This window comes from Stenella coeruleoalba, assembly GCF_951394435.1.
Source record: "Stenella coeruleoalba genome assembly, chromosome: 20".
Taxonomy (NCBI): Eukaryota; Metazoa; Chordata; class Mammalia; order Artiodactyla; family Delphinidae; genus Stenella; species Stenella coeruleoalba.
Window position 1 is genome coordinate 30,526,001 of NC_137166.1, and position 26,038 is coordinate 30,552,038.

The 26,038-nt window shown below is 42.0% G+C and overlaps 1 protein-coding gene across 5 annotated transcripts in view; it reads right to left on the reverse strand.

The window, feature by feature from the left end:
- Positions 1-26,038, reverse strand: part of FTO (FTO alpha-ketoglutarate dependent dioxygenase) — a 374,781-nt gene that overhangs the window by 162,923 nt on the left and 185,820 nt on the right. The window lies entirely within an intron of this gene.

Sequence of the window (26,038 nt, forward strand, 5' to 3'; positions counted from 1 at the left end):
TAGAAATGATTTTCACGTACAGTTTACCATGAGTTGTTTCTTTGACTTTCCCTCTCTCTCGTTCCTGCCACCCAGCTAAGGCTTACTGCACTCTTTCTTATTTGAATCATTAATTTCTATTTCCATCCATGCCAGGAGTTTTTGTTTTTTGAGGGGGGGTTCACTCATTTTCCGTGCTTGTTGCAAATCAAGAGCTTGCAAAGAAAGAAACACCAAGAGCACAAGAATCAGAGAACAGTGTATCTCCATGAATATCTTTCCAGTTTTGAAAATCCACTACGTATTTCGAATAGTAGGTACAGGGATTCTTATACAGAGTAGACTTATGATTTGAGGAAGAATCATTTATTCTTTGGCTATTGTTGTGGTCCTTAAAAAAAAATTAGGCTCACGGGTGAGTACAAAAACCACTCAAGCAGTCAAAGCACAAGCACGTGACACCCTGTTTACTCTAACAAGTAGCATTACATCAAAACTCAAATTTGAAACTGTCATTTCAACTTTATCTACAGCTCACCTCTGTAGGCTCTTTTTTTTTTTTTTCCGGAACGCGGGCCTCTCACTGTTGTGGCCTTTCCCGCTGCGGAGCACAGGCTCCGGACGCGCAGGCTCAGCGGCCATGGCTCACGGGCCCAGCCGCTCCGCGGCATGTGGGATCTTCCCGGACCGGGGCACGAACCCATGTCCCCTGCATTGGCAGGCGGACTCTCAACCACTGCGCCACCAGGGAAGCCCTGTAGGCTCTTTTTATGTGTATTTTAAACGTGCAAATGTCTGTGACACTAGGACAACAATTAAGAAAACAATGGAAAGTATTCTACTGGCACTTGAAATTTGAGTGAGCAAATGCCTTTCAAGTTTTAATCACAGAACTTTTCATCACATGTATTTATCTTCACATAACTGGAGGAGAAACCTTTAAGATTTATAAGTGTTGTTTTTCATGTAAAGGTAGCGGGGCTTCTTTGGAGATGTTATAACCAAAGCAGTTGCCAAAAGGAATAAAATTGCCGCTCCCTCTGTTCTAATTACTCAGTGTATTTCTTATTTGACTGATGTCAATACCTTCATTTACTTGAAAAGCGCACTCAAAATTTGATGCTCATGGATCTTGAAATACTACTTATTTAGTCCTCTACCACATTTTACAGTGTATACTTAATATCTTCATGACAACCCTGAGAAGAGGTGTGGTGAACATTTGCTGTTTGGGTTGCCTCCCACCCATACCCAGTCCTCCTTTCCTATAAGAGCACCCAGATCTCCTTGTGGGGAAGTCTTTTATGTAATCTTAGAAGTGACAGTAATCACTGTCAACCAAAGTGTCCTGCTTTCCCCCAACAAGGATGTGGGTCAGGCCAACCTGATTCTCTTTTCCAGGACTTTAGACACTTAAGAATGACAAAGAAAGGGGAAACAAATGTGGAGGCAATTTATCTATTTCCTTAGTTTCTACCACCCATGGTCCTCAAAGTATTCCCGGTTTCCTGAACTTTCTGAGTCCAGATCATTCTTTCTTTTGATACCTTGAGCTATCCAATATCCTTTCAATAAAGTTCCATTTTGTTCAAATTCACCAGAATCTGTTTCTGTTGCTTACAATCAAGCACCCTAACTGATACAAACAGGTAACACTGGAAGTAGTATCTTCACTGTAAAGGAAGGATCCACGATAACCTGACTAGAATTAGCCAGGAAAAAGGACCCTGATCTCTTCCTCCTGGACCCAGAATTACAGCTACTATACCGGCGATATAACCAACTGGATACTCTATGAGCTCCCAGGTCAACATTTTCGGCCCTCCAGCACAGGGAGGAATGCTGCGTTTCTCTAGGCGATTCTATGGCATGAAACCCAGGCTCCCAATATCTAAAGCAGGGTTGCAAATTCAAATAGCCATTAGGGCCAGAAAGGTAACATGAATGAGTGAGGCAAGGTTCCTGAAGAGGGCATATGCTCTATCTAAAAAGACAGCCACTACTCAGTCCCAGACAACTCTGCCATTCAGAAAAGCTGTTTTGTCAGTGCAAGATTCATGAATTTTCAAAATAAACAAGAAACCTGTTTTTTTTTCAAATGTGAAAACTTGTAATTTTAAAATGCTGGAAGCTAATTTTTTAAATTTTTAGTTTTTATACAAATTTGGTTTATTTTTAAAATTTTTATTGAAGTATAGTTGATTTACAATGTTGTGTTAGTTTCAGGTATATAGCAAAGTGATTCAGTTATACATATATACATATGTATATATAAATATATATATTCTTTTTTTATATTCTCTTCCATTACAGGTTATTACAAGATATTGAGTATAGTTCCCTGTGCTATACAGTGGGTCCTTGTTGGTTACCTGTTTTATATATAGTAGTACGTATATTTTAATCCCCAACTCCTCATTCATCCCTCCTCACCCCCTTTCCCCTTTGGTAACCATAAGTTTGTTTTCGATGTCTGTCAGTCTATTTCTGTTTTGTAAAAAAGTTCATTTGTATCTTTTTTTTTTTTAGATCCCACATATAAGCGATATCGTATGATATCTGTCTTTCTCTGTCTGACTTACTTCACTTAGTATGATAATCTCTAGGTCCATCCATGTTGCTGCAAATGGCATTATTTCATTCTTTGGCTGTATTCCATTGTATATATACACCACATCTTCTTTATCCACTTATCTCTCGATGGACACTTAGGTTGCTTCCATGTCTTGGCTATTGAAAATAGTGCTGTCATGAACAGTGGGGTGCATATGTCTTTTCAAATTATGTTTTTCTCCAGATATATGCACTGGATCATATGGCAGCTCTATTTTTAGTTTTCTAAGGAACCTCCATACTGTTCTCCATAGTGGCTGCACCAATTTACATTCCCACCAACAGCGTAGGAGGATTCTTTTTTCTCCACACCCTCTCCAGCATTTATTATTCGTAGACTTTTTGATACTGACCATTCTGACTGGTATGAGGTGATACCTCATTGTGGTTTTGATTTGCATTTAATACAATTTTTAAAGGTTACTTTCCATTTACATTTATTACAAAATATTGGCTATATTCCCCATGTTCTACACTACATCCTTGAGCCTATCTTGCACCCAGCAGTTTGTACCTCCCGCTCCCCCATCCCTATATTGCCCCTCCCTCCTCCCAAACTTTTTTTAAATACCATGTGGGCCAAACAAGAAACAACAATGGCTAAACAGAACTCAGGCAGCTGCCAATTTGCGACCTCTAACGTAAAAGATGTCTAATTTCGGAGAGGTCCTGGCATCAACGGGTATTCTAACAACAGCATTGCTCCTTGTCTGTGATACCCCACCTCACGTACTTAAAGTTGGAAGGAACCTCAAAAAGTCATGTAGTTTATCACTATGTCTGCAGGTACATATTATTTTACCTAAAAATGCTTCAAACAGAAAACAAAATACACATCTAGATGGCTCCAAAGACATGATGAAAATAAAATTATTTCTCCATTTGACTGTATTAAAATAACTTTCAAAAAAAGTCATTTATCTCTTCTCTGCCTTTCATATAATTTAAATTTTATCCAGAAGCGCTTGTTTTCCAAGGATCCTGAAGAGCCTCTAAGAGGGGAAGGAGGAAGGATTGAAGAAAGTGAATTTGATGAGGGCAGGAGACCGTGTCTGTTTAGTTACCACTGTATCCCCACTGCTCCCCTAATGACTTTTAATAAATATTTGTCAAATCAGTAATAAAAGCAGGAACTTGAAAAACAAGTATCACAAAACCAAAGAGCAACGGAAGACTGTCTTCTTTTAGGAAATTACTATCATATAGGCTTAAAACTCATAAAATATATAAACTAAGAGACAGTTATGTGCTCTACCAAGGAGCTCTCTTCACTTCACTAAAGGACTCACTTCCTGGTCTATTTAAATAACTAGCTCCCCTAGTTCTGAGTTTCCCAAACTTTAGTCATTCTAGCTCAGTCTCATAATTCTTGCCATATTTGTATATAAAGTATATAATATTTAATATCAAAGTTATATGTTCACTTCATTCTAGATGGATACTGTTGCTTGCTGAAGGCTCTGAGGCTAAAGCCAGCTTCCTCTTTGTGAAAGAAGACATGAACAAGTACAGGAGAATGTTAGAGACATATGAGTCTAAAAGAAGACCTCCTCGCCACAATTACAGGAATTGAAAAGGAGCTGAAAAGGGAATCACCTTCTCCGAGTTGTCCTCACTATGTGCAGAGTCCTGGAGCGCCACCGAGCATCACCCCGGGTAACACCATGGTCCACATCCCACGCTCTGGATGCACTGCCCTACCTCAATGGTTTTCCAGTACTTCACAGGTAAACCTCTTTTCTCCCTAAGTGTATTCTTATATGAAATTCAATATATAAAACAAACTGGAGCAGTTCTCCTTGAAGCTTTGAAGGTATGGAGGACCTGGAGGTTCTCCCTTTGTCGCGGGATATCTCTTCGAAAGCCTTAGGAACTGTGAAACACAATTTGCCAACCTCAAGCCAAGAGTGTTTAAAATAGTATTCAGGTTATTAAAAGTTTATACATTGCTGGTGGGAATGCAAAAGAGTGTCACTCTGGTAAAGAGTTTGGTAGTTTCTTATAAAGTTACACACACACACACACACACACACTTAATATATCACCAGCAATCCAATTTCTAGGGCTTTACCTAAAGAAATAAAAACTATGTTCACACAGAAACATGCATAAAGATGTTGATAGCAGCTTTATTCGTAATTGCCAGAAACTGGAAATAACCTAAATGTTCTTCCAAGGGTAAATGGAAATTCCATACAATGGAATACTCCTCAGCAAATAAAAGGGACGAGCAATTGATATACGTAACCACTTGGATGAATCTCGAAGTCAGTATGCTGAGTGAAAGAGGCTAGTCTCCAAAGATAAAACACCGCATGCTTCCACTTATTTGACTTTCTGGAAAAGGCAAATTATAGGGACAGAGAGCAAATCAGTGAGGGAGTTTTTGGAATGAGGGAACTAGTCTGTATCCTGATTGTAGTGGTGGTTATAGGAGTTTATACATATGTTAAAACTCATAGAACTCTATATCCAAAAAAGTCGATTTTATTGTACGTAAATTTTATAAACTTTAATTTTTAAAATTCATTCTCATCACATTTTTAGGACAAGAAAGAATGTAGAGAACAAGTTTACATATAAATATGCCTAAAAGATAAGTAGTTAGTAAAAATATTGAAAAACATATCTGGATTACAAAACAAATTCTGTTACAAAAAATTTTTTTTTAGATATTGGAAAAGGATGGGTGAACTTAGATTGAGCATTCAAACCCTAAAATTAAATATTTCATAACATTTAGAGTGAAAAGAAGTCCTTGCACAAAAGGAAATTTCAGAGTGTCAAAGGGCATTCTTTTTATAAAAATTACTAGTGATATTTTTATCCTTATAATAGTGTTGGCTCTGCAAGGGTTGGCTTTTCACAGGAAATGTTAATAGCCCATTTCACCAGCAGTAGAAACACAGAACTGTCTTCAAACAAGCACCAATTTTTAAACCGTATGCTATTACCGAAACACATTCTCCCTTTCCTCTCCCCAAAATATAGGGAAAGTAAACCATACGTTTAGGGATCATGCTCTGGAGGTTAAATTTCCTTTCATTAGTGATTCTGTTTCAACCAAAATCTATGGAAATGCTGGCCTATCAGGAAAAGACTAAGAATATTCTAAAGAGAGCTGGCTGTTCAAATCCCAGCTGCCACTTCCTAGCTGTGGCCTTTCCCACAATTGCAGAATGGAGATGACCACAGAGCCTCCCTATGGGTTCTTGTGAGGACTAGTTGCCCAGTCCTGTGCCACTGTGATTATGATTGTTTAGTTTCATCTTAAATGCACTCATCAACCTTGTGCTAAGCTCTGCTATTTTAGCAAGAGGATTCCTTAAAGTGTCTACGACCTGGAATAAAAAAATTCAAGGAAATCAGGCAACCGCTGAACAGCCACAACCATAAGGAGTCTACCAGAAGCCAGAGGCGTATCCTCTTTTGCGTATCCCTAATGGGAGAAAATCTTGATCCCTGGAGGTTGGGTTTTATTTTTAGAATCAGTCCTGATTTCACTGGACCCCACTCCATTAGTAGACCTGTCTCTCTCTGAGGCCACTACCCAACACCTGTCCTGTCCTTCTTAGTGTCCTATGGGGGGGTGCCTCGTTCTGAAACCTTCAACTGCAGTCAGCCCAGGAATCTGCCCTTGGTTCTCCTCTCCTCTCTGCTGCCTGTGCCCTCTGTGGGTGACCTCCCCCTCCAATGGCTTTAGGGGTCCCTGTAGGCCAATGACTTCATGCAGACTTCTACCTAGAAGCAGACCTCTCTGCTGAGTTCCAGCCCCATAGAGCCAACCACCGGCTAGCTCTCCTTCAACATACACCTCAGACATGCCACCTCAACCTCAACTCATCCACATCTGAACTGCAATTTTTGCTCTCCATCAAATTTCTCCTTCTCCCTTTACTTCCCTAGAATGGCGAATGACACCACTATCAATGCAGTCATCCAAACTAGACATCTAGGAATCACCCCAGTCTCCTCCTCTGCCTTTCTCTGCCCTCCCTATACCTAAACATCAACACCTATTATTCCTGTCTGTTCAATATGACTTAGACTTATTTCTTCCCCACTGCCATAGGCTTAGTCCAGGCCATCTCTCATCTGGACCATGAAATGGCGTCCAAACTAGCATCCCTGGGTCAATCTCACCCCTTTCATGAATTTACCTCCTACAAGAGGAGTATCAGTGTCAGAGGAGACAAGGAGCTTCAGCCTCCAAAAACCACCTAAGCCAGAGCAGCTCTGTTCACGTAGCGTTCAGTTATTGCATCTGAGAGATACAAAAACATACTTTTTTTCAAGCCTAGATTCCTTAATCTGAAAAAAAACCCCAAAAAATAAAAATAAAAAAACTCATCTTAATATAGGCCCTGCTTACTTCTCAAATCTTAGCTCCTCCTGTCTTCTATTCCATATAAAACTAATTGCAGTTCCCTGAAAATACATGACTATTCTAGACTACATATTTCCTGTACCTGGTTGTATAACTTACCAGTAACTACTAATTCTTCAAGAAATATCTCAAATAACACCTCCTCTGTGAAGTCTTGCAGGAACCACAACCTTCCACCACATTAAGTAGAGTGGGTCACCCCTTCTTATGTGTCACCCCTGAGCATCCCACAAATCACGTCATATTCCATTGCAATTAATTATTCACTACAGCCTGCCTCCTGCAGAGTGTGAGCTCTATGAGAACAGATAGGGTCTATACCCAGTTCTTCTTAATATCCTCCAAGGTACCAAGTTTGGTGCCAGTCATGAAAGTGGACTCCTTACAGATGCTTGTTGAACAAATAAAGCCAAATGACATGTCTGGTGAATAAGATGAACAATCCAGTCACAGAGTACTATTCAAGATTAAAAAAAATATATGTGAAACAAGCTTTGGTTTGATTCAAACTATTCCTGAAGATAAATCTGAGAAAAAAGTTACAAAACCTATTTTTAAACAAAAGCATCAAGAAAAATTAAGTATTTGCAATCCCTAGGTGACTACTTAGAACGGCAATATTCATTTGGATGGATGTATCTAGAAATAGATAGTTTTACTATGACGCTACGATAACAGTTAATCCATGCATAGCCTCCTGATAAGCCGAAAGAAGTCTCACTCTGTCCATTTCAGTAGAGAAAACTACTTTGGATTCTGGCAACCCACAGCATTCTCCGGACCTCCAAGAATTCCACAGTGTTTTTAGCTTCTCCTGGCTCAAAACTTAATGCATAAAAGATTAAGTAAAAAATCCAGAACCAGAAAGAGAGAAAGAGAAAGAGAGAGAGAGAGAGAGAGAGAGAGACAGAGACAGAGACAGAGACAGAGACAGAGAGAGAGACAGAGAGAGAGACAGAGAGAGAGAGAGAGAGAGACTGAACAAGAATGAGAAAAGGAAAGCCAACATAAGGCTCTAAGAAGGCTTAAATTTTAGGTGTAAATTCACATCTTTCTTGGAAAAAGTCCCCCAATTCGGAATTCATTCAGTTAAAACTGAGCAATTCACCTAATTCTTGTTGGCTATATTTTTACGTTCAGTAACTTTCAATATGTCCTAATTGTAGGGTATCATAAGGAAAGCACATATGAACATACATGCGTTATGCAGAATTTGTAGCATATAAGGTTTTCAGACAGGAATCACTCTGAGATTTAAAAGGAGCATTACGGTATTTACTCATTACTATTAATGGTATATAAGTCTTTAATTTTTTTGATTCCCTTCTGATCTGGAGTAATAGCTTCCGATAGGCCTTCAACTCCAAAACCTAGATTTAACCTTAATCCATCCTTCTTCCAAATCAGAAAACTTTGTCCGAGAAAATACATGGAAACAGGAGGCAGTCTACAAATATGGCTGGTGGCTGGTGATCCCTCTGATTAGTTCACTTAAAAAAAAAAATCTGCTGCTGTTATTCCAATTTCAAAAGCCATATAAACACCAGCATGCCAGAAGTGCATACCTTTCCCACCTTCCCAGCATCTCCCTACCCTCACCACCACCAAAAAAAGTCCTACTGTCATGGTGGGAAAAATGCCGTTCCTTACACTTTTTATATACATAGCTGCCTCATGTTAGGGTTGTATTTCCCCTCTGCACACACAAATTACAAAGATATGCTCTGACTGATAATGAGGGCTAAAGGTTCAACTTGTGAAGAAACTTGCTTTAAGATGTTATCAGCTGGGAAAGCTATTTCCTCACATCAACATTGCCACGGGCTGTCAAAAACCCAACCAGGGCTCGCCTCTTCAAAAGTTCAGGAACACTTTTTTTTTTTCTTCTTCTTTCTTTCTTCCCCCTCCCCCCCTTTTTTTTAAAAAAAAAAAGAAGAAAGGCACAGAACCCACTGAGATAGCCTTAGTCCCATCAAAGAGAGGTCGATCTCGGGTCTTCCTTCATTTACTGATTGTCAGTTTCAGATGGCTCTTTTGTGAGGCCTCTGCAGCTCAATGCTGAGTGATGCCTTCACATTTTCTAAACTGGACTGGGCACCGCCAAAGATTTCCAGCGCGCTTGGATCCACAGCCCAGCAGAACAAATAAACATTCCTCTCAGCCTTTTTGCCTACTTTATCTCCCTCTCCAGGAGCGAGAGGTTTTGGGGGTGCTAATGTTTACACAATGTTCAAACTTTCTTCCCCCTGTTTCCTGAATTTGAGAAGACACATCCTGGATGACCTCGGCTAAGAGATAACACCAAGTCACCACTGGGTGCCCCGTCTACTGGACTACTTAAGGCTGCCGTCTTCATCCCTCCCCTCCCCCACCCCTCCCAGTCTTACCAAGGAAAGAAGGAGATAAGCTAGGCTGTCTTGAAAGGAAGGCACAAAGGCAGAAGTCTCCAAGAGGCTGCCAACAATGCGGCCTTTTATTCCCACCTAAAGAGACACTTGGTTCAGCTCATCTCAAAGACCCACTTTATGTGCATGAACATCTCAGCAGAGTTTACCAAATGAATCCTCAAAAATGTACCTGGAAGACATATTTTGGCATTTTCCCATTGTGTACTACTGGGATGTGGGAGCTAGTTGAGAATAATCACGAATGTCTATGGGGAAAGATTTCAGGGAAAACGTTTCTTTGATCAGTTTCCTCATCTGTCAAGGGGTCTGTGTAATAACACCTAGGGCTCTTGTGATGATTACATGAGATCATCCATTGAAAGCACTTTGCCCAATGCTTGGCACATACAAAATGGTCAATAGATATTAGAAATGGCTACAACTGTCATCAGCAGCATTTTGTAGGGGGAAAAACGATCACAGAAGATAATGGATACTGATTTTTTTTAAATCCTAAAATACCACAGCAGGGAATCTGCACAATTACTTAACTTTCCGCCCAAAGCACTTTCATAGTACTTCCCATTTTTCTCCTCCTACAGTATAGAAATCACTACACTTGATGTGTTTCACTAAAAGCTACAGAGCCACAGCAGCCTGTCTGGTACTGCATGAACTCTCAGGACAGCCGTGTGGGTGACCGCTGGGATGGCCAGGCTGCTGGAGAAAAAGACAGCCTGCCCCAGACGCTGAACCTGGGGTGCCGAAGCGGTGAGGAGAAGCTAGACTTCAGAACCAAGCTGGCAACTCTGGGGTTTCAGATAATGGTAAAAAATGATCCAGGTGCTTGTCAAGGAAGGCAAGAAGATAGGAAGGAAGGGAGGAAGGAGGAAAGAGAGAGAGCAGGAAGGAAGGAAAGAAAGCAGGAGGGAAATCAGGAAAGAGAAAGAAGGAAAGAAAGAAGGACAGAAAAGGGGAGAGAAAGGGGAAGAAATAGAGAGAAGAAAAAAGTAAGCAGGAAAAGGAAGAAAGAAAGAAAGAGAGAGAGAGGGAGGGAGGGAGGGGTGGAGGGAGGAAGAAAGGAAGGAAGGAAGGAGAAGAAAGAAAGAAAAAGGAAAAAAAGGTGAAGAGGAAAGGAAGTGTCGCTTCTAGAAGCCAGCAGCCTGGGCCGTGGCACCAGCGGCCCTCATCCTGCTACTTTACGCCTGTAACCCCACTGCCTCCGCGGGCATGGGCACAACTAGATGTTGACTTCAAGGCTGCTGAGAGCGCTCGACTGATTTTGTACGTGATTAATTGCCAAAGACATGGCTGGCCATATGGAACAGAGAAAGCATCAAGTCATTCATACTTCTGTATGTGATCGCTTGGCCCCCGTTGTTTTAATGTACAGGAAAGAGCTAGTATAGCACAGCCCTGGTGTCTTGCCCCCGACAGCCCATTAAGAAATCTCAAAGCACCTAGTCGAAGTTACGCTGTTGGCTTTTCAATAGCAGCCTAATAAAACAGAAGCCAAGCTTTCCAACCAGTCTTAAATCTTTCACATACAGTACATTAACTACTGGGGCTAAAACAACGGGCTTCTTATGATAGGAAATGGGATTTGATTTCTAGTCTCTGCATACTTACTGAAAGCCTTTTTTTGGACCTTTATGGAGTTTACAAAATCATTGTTCTTTTCCCCCTGTTTTCCAAGGACCCTAATAGATTTGTTTGTTTCAGTACAGTCCACACTTAGTCACTATTACGTGCAGTCTATATAATAAAGCTGGTTCATAGAGAGGTGAAAGAAACAGCATAATTATTCTTGCCAAGAGAGCCCAGGAATCATTCTAGCTTCTGAAGCATTCACTTTCCTTCAAAACAGGAAGAAAAAAAAACAAAACCTATACACTAGGGGGAAAAGTCTCACACACACACTCTTATTACCCTCACCTCCCTTCCCCATCACTCTGTGAAATGAATCCGTTCAATGTGGGAAAGAAAATCCATTTATTTTCCAGTGGTTCTACTGTTGGCCCCGGGTGACACGCCCCTTCAGGCCACATGGGGAGGTGCCACCTCAGGTACAATTCTATCCCAACTTACAGCCTCTTAGCTTTAGCCATTACTAAAATCTTTGCAGACTGTTCACTTTCTGTCTAAGGGGAATAGATATACATTTCCACAATGTTTTCCTTTCAAGGATTTTCAAATGACAGCACTAAAAATTGTAATACCATCAGTAGTTTCCTTTGTCAGTTCTGACATGTGTTGGCGAGGATGACTTTGTTGGCGCTTTTCATTAGAAAATATTTATATAATGTTTCATGTCTCAGGATTTTGAGGTGTTGAAATTATCCTCACCCCAGAAGACACCATCTATGGGAAATTCCACTTGACTGCCTATTCATTAGCAGGGTTGTAATTGCCTCTCCCGCTGAAATGAGCTAATAGCCCATGCAGAGCTCTAAGCCAATAGGAAATTCCCTGCCTCCCGGCTGCCTCGCCTTCCTCGGAAGATGCTGGTGCTTTCCAGGATGAGCCACTCAACTAATAAACAATACCGTGACACAAGAGAGTCTGAGCAAGACTCTTGGAAGAGAGAAGAAGCAAAAGCCTTGAAAGTGACTCAGTGGTGTGGCAATGAAGACACAAGATTTCTACAAAGACAAGAGAGCGTTTTCATTGACCATTATCTTACAGTGATTTGTTTTATTATAGTTATGCTCTATAATGTGTGATGCTGGTGTGAGTCCCATTTCAAGGATGGGGAAAGCTGAGACTGGGAAGGCGAAATGCCCAAGAGTAAATACACATCAGTGGCAGAAGTGCCCGTGTGCTAATTCTTTATATTTCTAGCTGACTGTTCACCGCAATGGAAGCCCTACTAGATAATACATAAAAGTATTACATATAATACTTTATATTACATACATATACCTAATAAAAAGTAATACACATAAAAATGCCTTTCTAAAGTCTCATCCATGGAAATAAACTTACCATTGCTGCAAAACCTTCAATAAAGAAAAAGGAAAGGTCTAAATGACAGCCATGGCACAGAGCAATACCACCTGGACCTAGAACTCAGTACGGACATATATATACATCTCACATAATGAATACCAGAATGACAGCCAACTTCTCTCCAGTTACTTCAGCAGTGCCTTGCCTTATCTGTGTCTTTTCGTCAAAACATATTCACTCCACAAATAAGAGCAAGAACTCTCCCAATGCTGCCACGACATACACACACCCCTAATTCCCAGCCGCCACTTCTAAGAATCTCACTGCATTTATCTATTTGTTGTCGGAACTGTTAATTGAAGGTGAAGAATGGCTAGCTACACCAAGAGCTAAGCAACTAAGCCACGGATGATGTTTGGCCTAAAAGTGGCTCAGTGCCTTCCAATCCTTGGGCCAGTGAAAAGGTACCCAAGATCTCCATCAGATCAGCTCCCCGCTTCCCCCAAGCCATCAGTAGCACAAAGGCTGAAGTTGTCTGTCGTGCACACTGGATTATATGAAGTGTAAAACATTGGGGGAGAAAGGGAGGGGAGGGGGGAGGCCTTTGAAAGGGAACGGGAAAAAGAAATCACACTTGCAAGAGGATCCAGCTGACAGCTCAGTCGCTAACAAGTGAGACAAGTGAATATGTTTGGAAACATTGTGATGCAGGAAGAGTGCGGGCCTTTTGTCTGCAGCCCTACAGTGTGTCTTTAACCCAAATGCTGCCTGCATCACTGAACATATGTTTTCTACACAAGAACTGAAGCAGAAAAGGCTCTTTGTTATAATTCACTCCTTTGTATATATGGGCTTCCCCCACCCCACCTTCTGCCCATCCCTCTCTCAGTAATATCCAAACTAAAGCCCTAATGGGAAATTTAACTGCTTTGGAGAGTGAAGCCAGAATGTCCCACAGAGATCCTTCTACTGCCCCCAGGCCTTGAGAACTGCTCCCCACAAAGTGATAGTAACAGCATGGGGTCCATTCATTCAGTGCTTGCTATGTGCCAGGCATCGCAACAAGCATTTTATCAACATGATCTCATTTCATTGAGAAAACTTTGTAAGTGGCACCTCTATTTTTTAACTGAGGAAACTGAGGCATGGAGAGAGTAAATCAGGGAGGAGTCCAGTTTTAGACACATGAAGCTGGAAATGCTAGTGGGACATTTAGCAGAGAAACATATGTGTCAGACTTGAAGATTGGGGGAAATTATACACATACACCCCATTCTGCACTTTAAATGTCACTCTGTCTGAGTTGGGAACTGGATGGCACAGAACTCAAATTTAAGCAAAGCTGATGGGGCGGGTAATGAAGAGAATGTTACAGTGGGCAAATCAGGAGGTCTCTCTTCCCCTGCAGATTTTAGGATGGGGAGAAAGAACACAGGCTCTCGAGTCCAACCGCATTCATGGCTGAGTTGGCCAGGGGCAAGTGACTTACCCTCTCTGTACCTCAGTTTCCTCATCTGTAAAATGAGGGTATTTCTAGCACCCACTTCAAAGGGTTAGCAGGATTCAACTTTTATACATAAGGCCCTTAAAGAATAGTGCCTGACAAAGCCACTAAAATTGATCGTCATTTTTCTACTACCTCAGCCTTTACTTTTCCCTCTCTCCGTGTTCAGTGTTAACCATCTACCCGGTTAAGTCAGTGTCTCTAACCCGGACGCCTTCTGGATGGTGACGACGATGATGATGATGATGGTGATGATGATGGTGATGATGGTGATGATGATGATGATGGTGACGGTGGTGATGATGGTGATGGTGATGATGATGATGATGGTGACGGTGGTGATGGTGATGATACAGCAGCTAACATTACTGAGCACTTACTACATGCCAGTTGCTGTTCACATGCATCATATCATTGAATCCTAAAAATAAGTCTATGAGATAAAAGTATTATTATCTCTATTTTGCAGATTTAAAAAACTGGGATGTAGAAAAGTTAAGTAATTGGCCAAGTTTTACACCATTAGTAAGCAATAGAGCCAAACCTAACCTGTGCCTCAGACTCCAGGGACCGAAGCTAACACATGTATAAACGGACACTTTACAAAGTGCTTTCATGAACATTATCTCGTGTAATCCTCATAAAAAACTACGTGAGTTAGGGAGAGCAAGTATTATTAACCACATTATTACAGATAAGAATTCTGAGGCTCAGCTACATTAAATAACTCATTCAATATCAAAATTAGTGTAGGAGTCAAGCTATGACCGGAAATCAGGTGTTCCAACTCCAGGCCCCACACGTTTTATACACACAGAACACACGGAACAGACTGTTCTGAAGGCAAATTTCCATGTAATAAATCAATCAACCTGAGTCTCTACTATAGGGCGATCATCTGCAAGGCCACTGCACCTGGCCCCCAGGAGCTTATGAGCTAGGTAGGTAAATAAAATATATACGTGGGCTGGAGGGTGACCAATGGGGTTACCTAAATTAACTGCCAAATTCAATAAAGCTCTTAGAACTGATTTTGATTAATAAAACAGTTACTCCACTGGACTAGACTGTCCTGTTCATGACTGAGCATAACCTTAACATTATCATTTAATCCTGACCTGCTAAGTACTCATCCTTTTCATTTTGAGGCAATGAAAACTAAAATGTGGACTTGTAAAAACAAAGATAGAATCAATAAATTCCACCATGTATATCTGCCCACACTTAAAAAGAAAATCTTACTTTTCTTAAGATTCCTGAGGTCAGAGCTATGTCTTGCTGTAAAGAAGCAGCTCATGCTATTGACAATGTGACTATTAAAACTCTAAATGAAGTAACAATCTGGTAGGGAAAGATAATTCAGTTCAAGTCACATGGGCAGAGTTGCTGCACTTGTCCTCAGATAACATCTACTCAAGACAAATGCAGTCCCTGCCTGGACCACTCTCTGTAAACACCACTGTCTACCAAGTCTTCAGCGTCAGCATTACTTGCTACTTGGCACATAGCTACTCAGAGAACACACACACACACACACACACACACACAGTTGGGAGATATAGTTCTCAAATAGGAATTCAGTATCTATTTAAGTGCCTATCATACCAGCAATTTAACTACATATTACTAATGCATTAATAGTAGCTATGAAAGGAAAAACACATTTCAGTGGCTACATAAAATATAATCATAAAGGTATTAATAACAATAACGAAAACAACCACAAACACTGTCACTAGTTAGTTGATCGTTTACCACGTGCCAGGCCCCATCCTGACCGCTTTTCATGTATTCCTCATTATACCCTCATAACGGTTTGGTGAAGCAGGTTTTATTATTATCCCAATTTATAGATAAGAAAATCAAGGCACAAAAATATTAAGTCTCAGTCACACAGCTGACAAGTGGTGGCATCAGGATTCAAAGCCTAGGCAGGCTGGTAGCAGAGTTCACTCTCCTACCCATGAAACTATGTAATGACTCTGGAGCACTTCCTAAGAGGCAGGGAAACAGCATCTCATTTAATCCTTCCAACAACCTCACAAGGTTGGTTGGTATCATTTACAAACCCATTTTACCAGAGCATAATACTGGTCCAGGATCTCATTGCCAGGGGTGGCAGCGTAAGGGTGGTTCGCAGAACTGGGGTAAACGATGCTAAGTTCTTGACAGTGACTTCAGTAACAGACTAGGGTTCAGAAATGGTCTCTACTTGTGGAAGAAGCAGTGGCTCACTTCCTGATTGTCTGAAGTTCCACTTAGACACAGAGACAGAGGACCTGAGGTCACAGGGAAGAGCATCATTTTTTGAATACAGAGGACAACACCAAATGGTTGTCGAGCTTCATCTCTACCAAACTATCTTTCCACCTAGATCTAGTTCAGATATCCAGAGCCTTCCTAGCTATAATGCCCAAATCAAGGTTGAAAATGACAATATCATTTAGGATTTTTTTTCACCCTTTCTCACATTTATGAATATCATATATGAAAGGAATATGAATGCTGGAAGTAAACACTTTTTTTTTAATTTTTATTTTATACTGGAGTATAGTTGATTAACAATGCTGTGTTAGTTTCAGGTATACGTTAGTTTCAGGTATACAGCAAAGTGATTCAGTTACACATATACATGGATCTGTTCCTTTTCAAATTCTTTTCCCATTTAGGTTATTACAGAATATTGAGCAGAGTTCCCTGTGTTATACAGTAGGTCCTTGTTGCTTATCTATTTTAAATATAGTAGTGTGTATAGGTCAACCCCGCACTCCCAATTTATCCCTTTCCCCCACCTTTCCCCTTTGATAACTATAAGTTCACTAACTTCTGAATGCCAGTATTATCTAGAAGGTTAGAAAAGTCTTTGAGTTTGGCAGATGCTATCTTGTTTATATGTTTAGTGTCACAGACGGCAGCCATCATTAGATCTTATGTGTGGCTTAAGCAATAGAAATGCATCTTCCTTCTGGTTAGGAACATTCCCAGTGTTCACATGAGCAATTAGTATAAGGACATGACTGAAGGAATATCTACAAATTTATCAGAATTTGGGTCTGAAGTTTAAGAAAATGAGATTTTCAACTCTAGGCTCATCAGAAATTTACAATAGAAAACTATGACTACACTGCATTCACTTTCTTAAATCATTCCAACTGTGATTCGGAGTAAAAGAAACAACCAAGAAAGCTCAACGAGAACACAGAGGGACTCGGCACACGAGTGGGATACTTGGTACCCAGCAGCAGGAGCAGTGATGGGAATCCGTCCAGTAGTCTGCCTTTGCCCTTTAACTCATCTTTTAATGCTTCCCATTTAGAGAACTCTGTTCTAGAGCTAGAAACTACATTCCATTCATTTTTAGGGAAAGAAAGCAATTATTCCAACTTCAATTGTTAATATCGTTTATTATTTTTTTAATATATTTATTTACTGGTATTGAATACTGTATAGTTCACGTCCAATATTATATTAGTTTCAGGTGTACAACATAGTGATTCAATGTTCTTACTGATTTTACACCACAGTAATTATAATATTATTGACTATATTCCCTCTGCTGTACATTACATCCCTGTGCCTTATTTTATTTATTTATTTTAATCTTTTTTTTAAACATCTTTATTGGAGTATAATTGCTTTACAACATTGTGTTACTTTCTGCTGTATAACAAAGTTAATCAGCTATACGTATACACATATCCCCATATCCCCTCCCTCTTGCGTCTCCCTCCCACCCTCCCTATCCCACCACACACACAAAGCACCGAGCTGATCTCCCTGTGCTATGCGGCTGCTTCCCACTAGCTATCTATTTTACATTTGGTGGTGTATGTTTGTCCATGCCACTCTCTCAATTGATACCTTTTAAAAGCTACACCCTCAGTGAAATACCTTCATATAAACAGGTACAGACTGTGAGGGCCTTAACCTTAGCTTTAAGAAGGTAATGTGGTCACCACAAAGTTGCTTTGAGAGCCCCAAAGACAACAGAAACCACACTTCTGTCTTGAGTGATACAACCTAAAACCTGCTAATGCTACTGCTGTTGGCACGAATCCCTACTTAACTCTAACTGGCTGCACTCAGAACAGTTTTACGCTTTGAGAAGCAGATATTATTGGCTCATCTCATAGAGATAATTGCCTCTCCTGCCTTGTTTAGTGCTTATACATTCCATACCCAAAGATTAAACCGTTGTAGAAAACCCGTGATGGGCACAGTCCTTTCATGCTGAAATTGTCTCCGTGAGACTGAGCCGGGACACTTTAACTTTGGGGTTTAGACAATGGGTTTTCTGAAAGGATTACAAAAATGGGCAACAACTGAACCTCCTCCTCCCTCCTGTTCAAGTCTACCACCTGCTGCGGTATTTTTGTTTCAGTAACAATGAAGCCTTCATGTTTCAGGCTCATATTTAATGTTTGCTGAACTGGTCCCTTTCGTTTTGGTTAACTCTTAAGGAGCAGAAAAAGAGAGGTTTTTTTTTTTTTTTTTTTTTGCCTAACAAACAAACAAACACACCAACGTACTTTCCTGATTGGCCCCCAACAAAGAAATATATGTGAATAAATATACATGAATCATGGGCCTGCTCACCTTCGTACACCACCCCGGAGTCAGCAGATACTCTATTTATATTTCATAAAGTATTATCGGTCACTAAGAGCCTCAGAACATTTGCAATTTCGTGGTTTGCTACAGTAACAGGTGCTGTGGTAAACAGGAATGTAAAGAGTTAGAAAAAAAGGGGGGGATCACTTCAGAGACATTAAGCAGCTTTAAACATTGACAACAGAAAGGGAAAATTTTTAAGCCATTTGGTCGGGTCAGTAAAAAGAAACACAGGTCAGAGGAACAAAATGGTACCCCAAAATTCTGCCCATTGATAAATGGGCATACTGTCTCGTGGTTGGCTGCACAGGCCAAGGCGAAGCAACTGTTGGATGAAAACGAAAATATGCTCTCTTTGTGGCACCCTGACAATAAGTTACTTCAGCTTGGTGAGCGCTTGAGGCCCCCATTCTCCCCGTGTACGCGGCTGGGGGATACATTAATGAAAACAAAAGGGTCCATTTTCATTGTAACCATGCAGAGGGTTAAGCATCTGACCTTCAAGTATGGTGTGCTTGTGCTTGGTGGAAAGGTTCTTGACAATATCAACAAGAATTACTGCTGTTTGAGAAAGGGGACACAATTAAAAACAATCTCAGATGCTTGTCGTACAGCTGTCCAAGGTTCAGTTCTGCCTGACCTCTAAGGATGCTACGTGTTTAACGGAGACAATTTAAGATATTTTAGTGAGTCCCTTAACCATTCACCATCGCCATCCTTCCACTTGGGAGTACCTAGCCTTAACCACAAAGTGCTTTTCCAGTAATGAGATTTTACGCTGTGGGGTCTACCCTTAAAGCCGTTTACCTCCCCAGTCTGTCCTCCACTTGCTATCTGACCCCCCTGAGAAGCAGCCCCAGGCCAGACCTTACAGGGGACTTGGCAGGAGGCCGGAAAGTTTGACCTGACAGAACCCAATTCCTTTAAAATAGTTGTTTTCTGTTTTTCTTTTTAAAGCAAAATCTTATCACACTCTACTTTCCAGAAAAGATGTTACTGAAGGCAAGTTTTTCTTCTGTTAAGAGATAATTTATCCGGAAAGAACTTTTCTTTATTTGAACAAAAATATAGTCAGTCAGTCACCTATTTCCCATCTGCAAAAGAGAAAGCACGGAGACATCCCCAACACAGAAATAGGTCAAGGAAAAAACAAACAAACAAAACCCACAAGTATTTCTTCTGAGATAGCAGAGAAGACGGTTTGAAAAGAAACAGAAATTCTGAGGTAAAAGACTAACTCCTTTGTCTCAGCTGAGGAAAACCACCATCTTCCTGCTGCTTGGCCTTTCAGAGTCAGCAAAAGGCTCTGAAACTCTTCCACAAATAAGAGGGTCCCTGGGAAGTGACCACGAGAAGGTGCTGTCTACCACTGAGGTGGGAAAATGCTGGAAAGCTGAGGGCCTGCCACCTGGGCCTACAACGGCCTTTGAAGGCACAAACCATCGCAGCCTGCCCCAGATTTGAGGAGATGAGACTTCCCACATCTTGGGAAGAAAGGAAGCTCTATGGAGGTGAAGCAAAGGCAAGAGACAGGCCAAATCTCGTAAAGAGCGGGGCAGGGGAAAGTTCTGTTTGTCAAACACACTTTAATCTCTGAAGTCGCTGGCCTTTGATGTTGCCCCAAACAGAAAACCTACATGGTGTGCAAGATTTACAGCATTTCTAGTGGGAACAGTTTCATGCTCCAGGGTTTTTCCTTCGGAGATTAAGGTTTATTTTCTCCCTGATGTTCGCTGTGTCTGACTGTAAGAGCCTCATCGGAGACAAGGACATTTTCCTGCCCTCTGGGTCATCAAATACACCCAACTTTTATTCATCAAATCAAGTTCGTTTTCTTCAGGGAACAAAGCTGCTGGAGATTTTCCAAACTGTGGGGTAATCACTGTCATTCTGACAAGACAGAAGTGTTTCTTTTGCAAAGAGTCAGCTCCTGAGATCACAAAAAGGGACTTAAAAATGGCTGCACTAATCTCTATATTATAAAAGGCCACACAATTCATTTCTTAAGTTGAAATGAGGAGACGCGAAGTAGATGGGAAAAGAAACAAATCATCACCTCGGTCCGTACATCAAGGCAACCCACCGCAAACCCTAGCTAACTCAATTGTAAGTCGCGTAGAACAGAAGCGGTTTAAAGGGGCCGACGGAGGTACAGTTCACTGGAAGGAGCTCTTAGCATTTCCACTAACTCTTCTTTAAGTTGGATCTTATTCTTCTGACTTCAACGTGAAACCTGATCTGTAAGGATAGAACTTTATAAGGTACTAGGCCAAGAAGCTGGTAGTAAATTTCAACTGGCTCATGCATCATACTTAATTAATTCCTGCTTGACTTACGAAAATGGCAGGGAGGCTCCCAGAATGAACCTCTCCCTGGATGTTGAGATGTCTTCTTCTCGCCATGGCACTGTTGCCAACGTTTGGACCCATGAGCAGGTCATCCCCTGGTTCTCAACACCCCTATCTACCTACACAGGGTTCTACCCTCCACATCCTACGGGTCTAATATAGTCTGTGGGTGATGATTCTTTGGCCATGGCAAGCAGGGACCAGTCACTTTTGCCAAAACAAAAGGCAAAAACACCAAAAGGAATCCCCCACCCACTCCCTTAAACGCAGAGGCTTGACAGAAAAGAAGTATACTCCCACTTGGAGGCATGGAAAACGTAAACAAGTCCCTTGGGTGTCTTATTCATAATGATGCTAATGGAAGACACTCCTCTTCCACTCAAGTATGTCAATGCATCTCTGAAGTCGTAACACAGAAAACCACAGAACACACTGGGGAGGGGAAGAGACTTGTCTAACAGCAGCATGTGATTAGCAGAGGCTAAAGTGTAACCCAGGTAATCCTGGCTTCTGGCCACACAATGCTTCTGGAGATTACTGGTTGAGGTTGCCTTAGGACACACACAACTGTTAGTGAGGTTTTACTCGAAACTGCAACAATCTGATCCTTCTCCTAGTACCCCAGCTACACTCTAATAAGACCCATCCCTTTTCCTCGGCTTTTCCACAACAGACACACACTTGTGCAATAAAGAAGGTATGTCTGTCCCTTTGGGGGTCAGTTTCTTCCATGCAACTTGCAACAAAACGCACCTTGGATTTTAAGAGCACGATCCTGTAGTTCTGGTATTGATTTTTCATTTTGCCCCATAACTACCACCACAACTTTACAACTGATATACAGCATGAACGGTTTCCCTGGCCTTAGAGACCAAATTAATCACAATAGTCAACAATCTGCTTTTTTTATGCCATGGAGGTCAATGTTCGTTTTCAACATAAATTGTAAAAGCCATGGCCAGCGCCCAGTGCCATTTTGGAGATGCACTGCTAAGTTGCCCCCGACTTGCGATTAAATACAACAATGGTTTTGCAAATTAAAATGTTCATGGCTTTAAGTCAGCCCTTATTTAGTCAGCTACTGGGCAACTGCAGGTCTACAGGCTGATTGCTGGAGGGACTCAGAACTCTGACAGCTAACTGCAAGGCCCCATCTGTACATTGCTGTGATCTGATCTGAGAGGAAGTTTCTCAGAGCAGCTCTGTCTTCCAGGGATGCTATAGGTCAAACTGAGGGGCCTAAGAAGAGGCCCCTGTCCTTCTGCCCTTACCGTCCTACCGGCATTTTCCATGCTGAATTCAAAAGTAGGGTCGCTCTTGATCCTAATCATCTCTCCACGGGGTTTGACACTATGTTTCCTTCAATTCCACCATCTACTCCCAGTTTTCTTTGCACCTCTCTGACTGCCATCTCCGGTTGTTTCACTGGCTCTCCCGTGCTTGTCCTTTATACTAGGTCACCCCACACTCCGCCTGTGACGCTGCTTGAATCTTTCACCTACATTCGCGCTCCCTCATTCCACTTCCTTCCGCTGTGTCTCCATGTAGATGGCTGCCATGCGTCAGGAGCTTTCAAGCGTGGATGAACATATGGGAGGACATCGCCTGGCACATGACAGGCACGCCTACCGAAGACGTGAATCCAACTCCCGAATCTATACTCGGGTCTGACTCGACCACACTTCAGTCCTTCTGAGATTTCCAGATCTTCTTAGATGTTCTACTGGCTCCTCAAACCCCGTATGGCCCTACACGTCCTCCTCTTCTGTTCCTTCGCTCCGTAAATGGCATCCTCAACCATCTAGTAACTAAGAACCGGTATCGTGCAAAATGGCCCGTGACTCCTCCCCATCTTTCATCCCTCACATCTAATTATGAAGTTCTACGTACCTCTCTGAAAACAAAACAAAACCCTGGAATTCATCCCTCTTTTTATTCTCTCTATCACCGCCCTGGTTCAGAACCTCGTTGCTGCTCACCGGAATATCTGCAACAGGTCTTCCGGTCCGCAGCCTCTCCTCTCTACCATCTACCCACTGTGCTGCTGCCAGTTACACTTTTGAAAAATGAATCCTCTTCAAAAATCTTTGAAACCACCCCCCGCCGTGATCTCCAGAATAAAGGCCAGATTTCTAAGCGTGCCATTCAAGGCTCTTCGTAAGTTGGCCCCATTCTCTCCTTTTCACTTGCTCTCTAGTTCCTAGGTGGCTGCCCCTCTCTCTTCCATTCCACCCCCAATAGGTACTCGAAGCACTGGTGACAACGTACTCTGTCATTTCCGCAAGCCCGCCCTAGTGTTCTAGAGCTTTAGCCCTTGCCTAAACTGGGGCCCATCCCTCCTCTTCACCTGCAAAAACTCTGCCTACAAAAGGTCAGTTCACTCTTCAAGGTACAGTGAAAAGGAAACCTCCTCTTCCATGAAGCCTACCCCAGCTTTCTCAATCTGACTTATATTCTCCAGGGCACTCTCTCTCAACATTTTGTTTCCACCTCTCATTTGACATTCCACATCATGCCTTATATATGTGTACATCTATTTCCTTAACATGCATGTAAGCTCCACAGGTGTAGCAACTCTTGATTTTCTCCATTGCTTGCTACGTTAAATCTTAAAAAACAAACAAAAAAAATCAGTATCTGTTTGCTGGATTCGGCTGAAGCCTGACCTGGACTTTGCACCCCTCTAGTACATGCCAACTGACTACAAAAAGTACTTTGTCAGGCTTCCCTGGTGGCGCAGTGGTTGAGAGTCCGCCTGCCGATGCAGGGGACACGGGTTCGTGCCCCAGTCTGGGAAGATCCCACATGCCGCGGAGCGGCTGGGCCCGTGAGCCATGGCCGCTGAGCCTGCGCTTCCGGAGCCTGTGCTCCGCGGTGGGAGAGGCCACAACAGTGAGAGGCCCGCGTACCGAAAAAAAATACTTTGTCAAAAAACTTTACAGACCCTACTAGAAGAAGATGGAACACTTAGGAAACGGCAATCTGGGCACCATCCCAGGCCAGCCGGTCAAGGCAAGAGGGATACAGGACTCTCAGAGAAGGATGCTAAGTTATCTTAATTTCAGGCCATAGAGAAAACAAATGGATACCCTCTTGGGGGCTTGAAAGTTATCACATTTCTCCCTCATGCTCGAGACATGTTTATAAATACAGAAGGCCATGATAAAACTCACATGAGAGACAAAACTCAACTGCAACAAGTGTTTACATTCTAATCAGGACAACAAATCACTTCTCACCAGGAGAGTCCAACTCAGCATGAGGATTCTTGTATCCCTCCCAAGGATACCCTGGACCAGAGACCCTCCTGGTCCCTTCAGGCTGGATGGTGACTCTGGGCATCAACAGAGGAATAACAAGAAAGAATGGCATCTAAATGACACTGCTGAAACCACTGTCGAGATTCTGCATGGCTCCTAGTGCCAAAATACATGGGCCCTTGATAGTTCCTGATTTGTCACATGACTCTCAACCTAGACAAGCATAGGGCAGTACCAAGGACAAAGGCTCCTGACCTTTCTGACAGGAAGAGGTTGGTGGCCAATTTTCCCAGATTGCTTATGTCTAGCAAGGGAGAGAAAAATGTGACCATCCCTAGAAACCCTGGCCTTTCGTAAAGTCTAAGGTGAATGATGTTTGGAAGATACTAAAATTAGGAAAGGAATAGTTACAGAAGGCATAATTGAGGTTCACCCAGAGGCAGCTTATCCTCCCCTCATCAATTCACTCATCTGTTCATAACTGTTAAGAATTGGACAATGGCTTCACCAGGAGGCTTACCCGGAATGGTTGTACATTTTCGACTTGCCTCTTACAAAGAAAATTTGGCGAGGGCTGTCTTATTGCAGAGAACAGCACCCAAATTAATACTATAGAACTGGCTTGTATTCCAATAATTGGGAGGAATCTGTACAAAGAAACCACAAGGCTATTCACATTCTATTTTACAATATGATCAACGATTCCCTGTTCTTTGTCAAGGGATGATGGTTAATGAGATTCACAAATTAACCACCAAAAATCACTTCATCTATTTTAATGTCTCTAGCAGCACTGGATCTTCATGAAACTGATAAGTGCTCCTAAGCTCTATCTGCCATAAATGCTCAAGGCCTCCAGAATAAAGCTTGAGCTTCTGGGCATGGCTTTCATGGACGTAATAGGAAAGGACAACACAGGGACCAGACTAATTGGACAGGTCAAGGGAGTCCTTCCTAAGGAAGTGGCAAACTGAGCTGAGATCTGAAAAAAGAGTAGAAGTAATCTATACCTATGTTTTGGTGAAAGAAGACATTCCAGGAAGAGGAAACATGTGCAAAGGCCTTGAAGAAGAAGGAAGCACAATGCATTGGCTTTGTTGAGAAGATGCCAGGGTGGTGAGAAATACGGAGAGTGAAGTGGCTGGAGGGAAGGGAAGCCAGAAGAGGTGGGCTGAGGATAAAATATTTTAATCTTTACCCTGAGAGCAACTCGAACCCATGGAGGAGTTTACACAGGAAGGGGCGTGGTTAGATTTGCATTTGAAAACACTGCCCTTGGTTGCTGTGTGAAGAACACAGGAAACCAGACAGCAGCTACTGCAACAGCCCAGGGGAGTGGTGATAGTGTCTTGGACCAGACTGGTAGCACCATAGATGTAAAGAAGTGGATATTTCAGGAATAAAAGTTCTCAGAGAGGATATGTGGGGTGGGAAGGGGGAAGGAAGTCTCAGGGATGACTCCCTGCTTCTCTCATGAAGAGCAAGGTGGGTAGTGGTACCACTTCCTGAGTTAGAGAACTCTAGAAGGAGACTAGCTTTGGGGCACTGCCAGCCCCACTTTAGGAGGCTTGACTATAACCTGCATTTCCCATCCTCAACCACTACACATGCTATTCCCTCCATGGGAGATGTCTACTCTCTTCCCATCCCCATCACCACCTGCCAAAATTCTCCCCATTCTATAAGATTTAATTCAGAAGTCCCTGCTGATCAAGAAGACTTCCGAAATCCTACCCATCCACGTGTATCCCACCATCTTCCAAGCTTTCACATCTCTGTTTGAACCTTTGACCGACATCCTCTTCCTTCCACCTTGTATGTCAATTATAAAGATGGCTGTTTCCCTTCTGAGTCCTCCACAGAATTTAGGAAATGCAGCAGGCACTCAATACATTTGTTCTGGTTTAAAGTGAGACATCTTTCCTGTTAATTGGCTCATACGTTCATGTATTTGTCCATTCAATCAAATCAAATTTGGTGAGAGGTCAGATACTTACCTG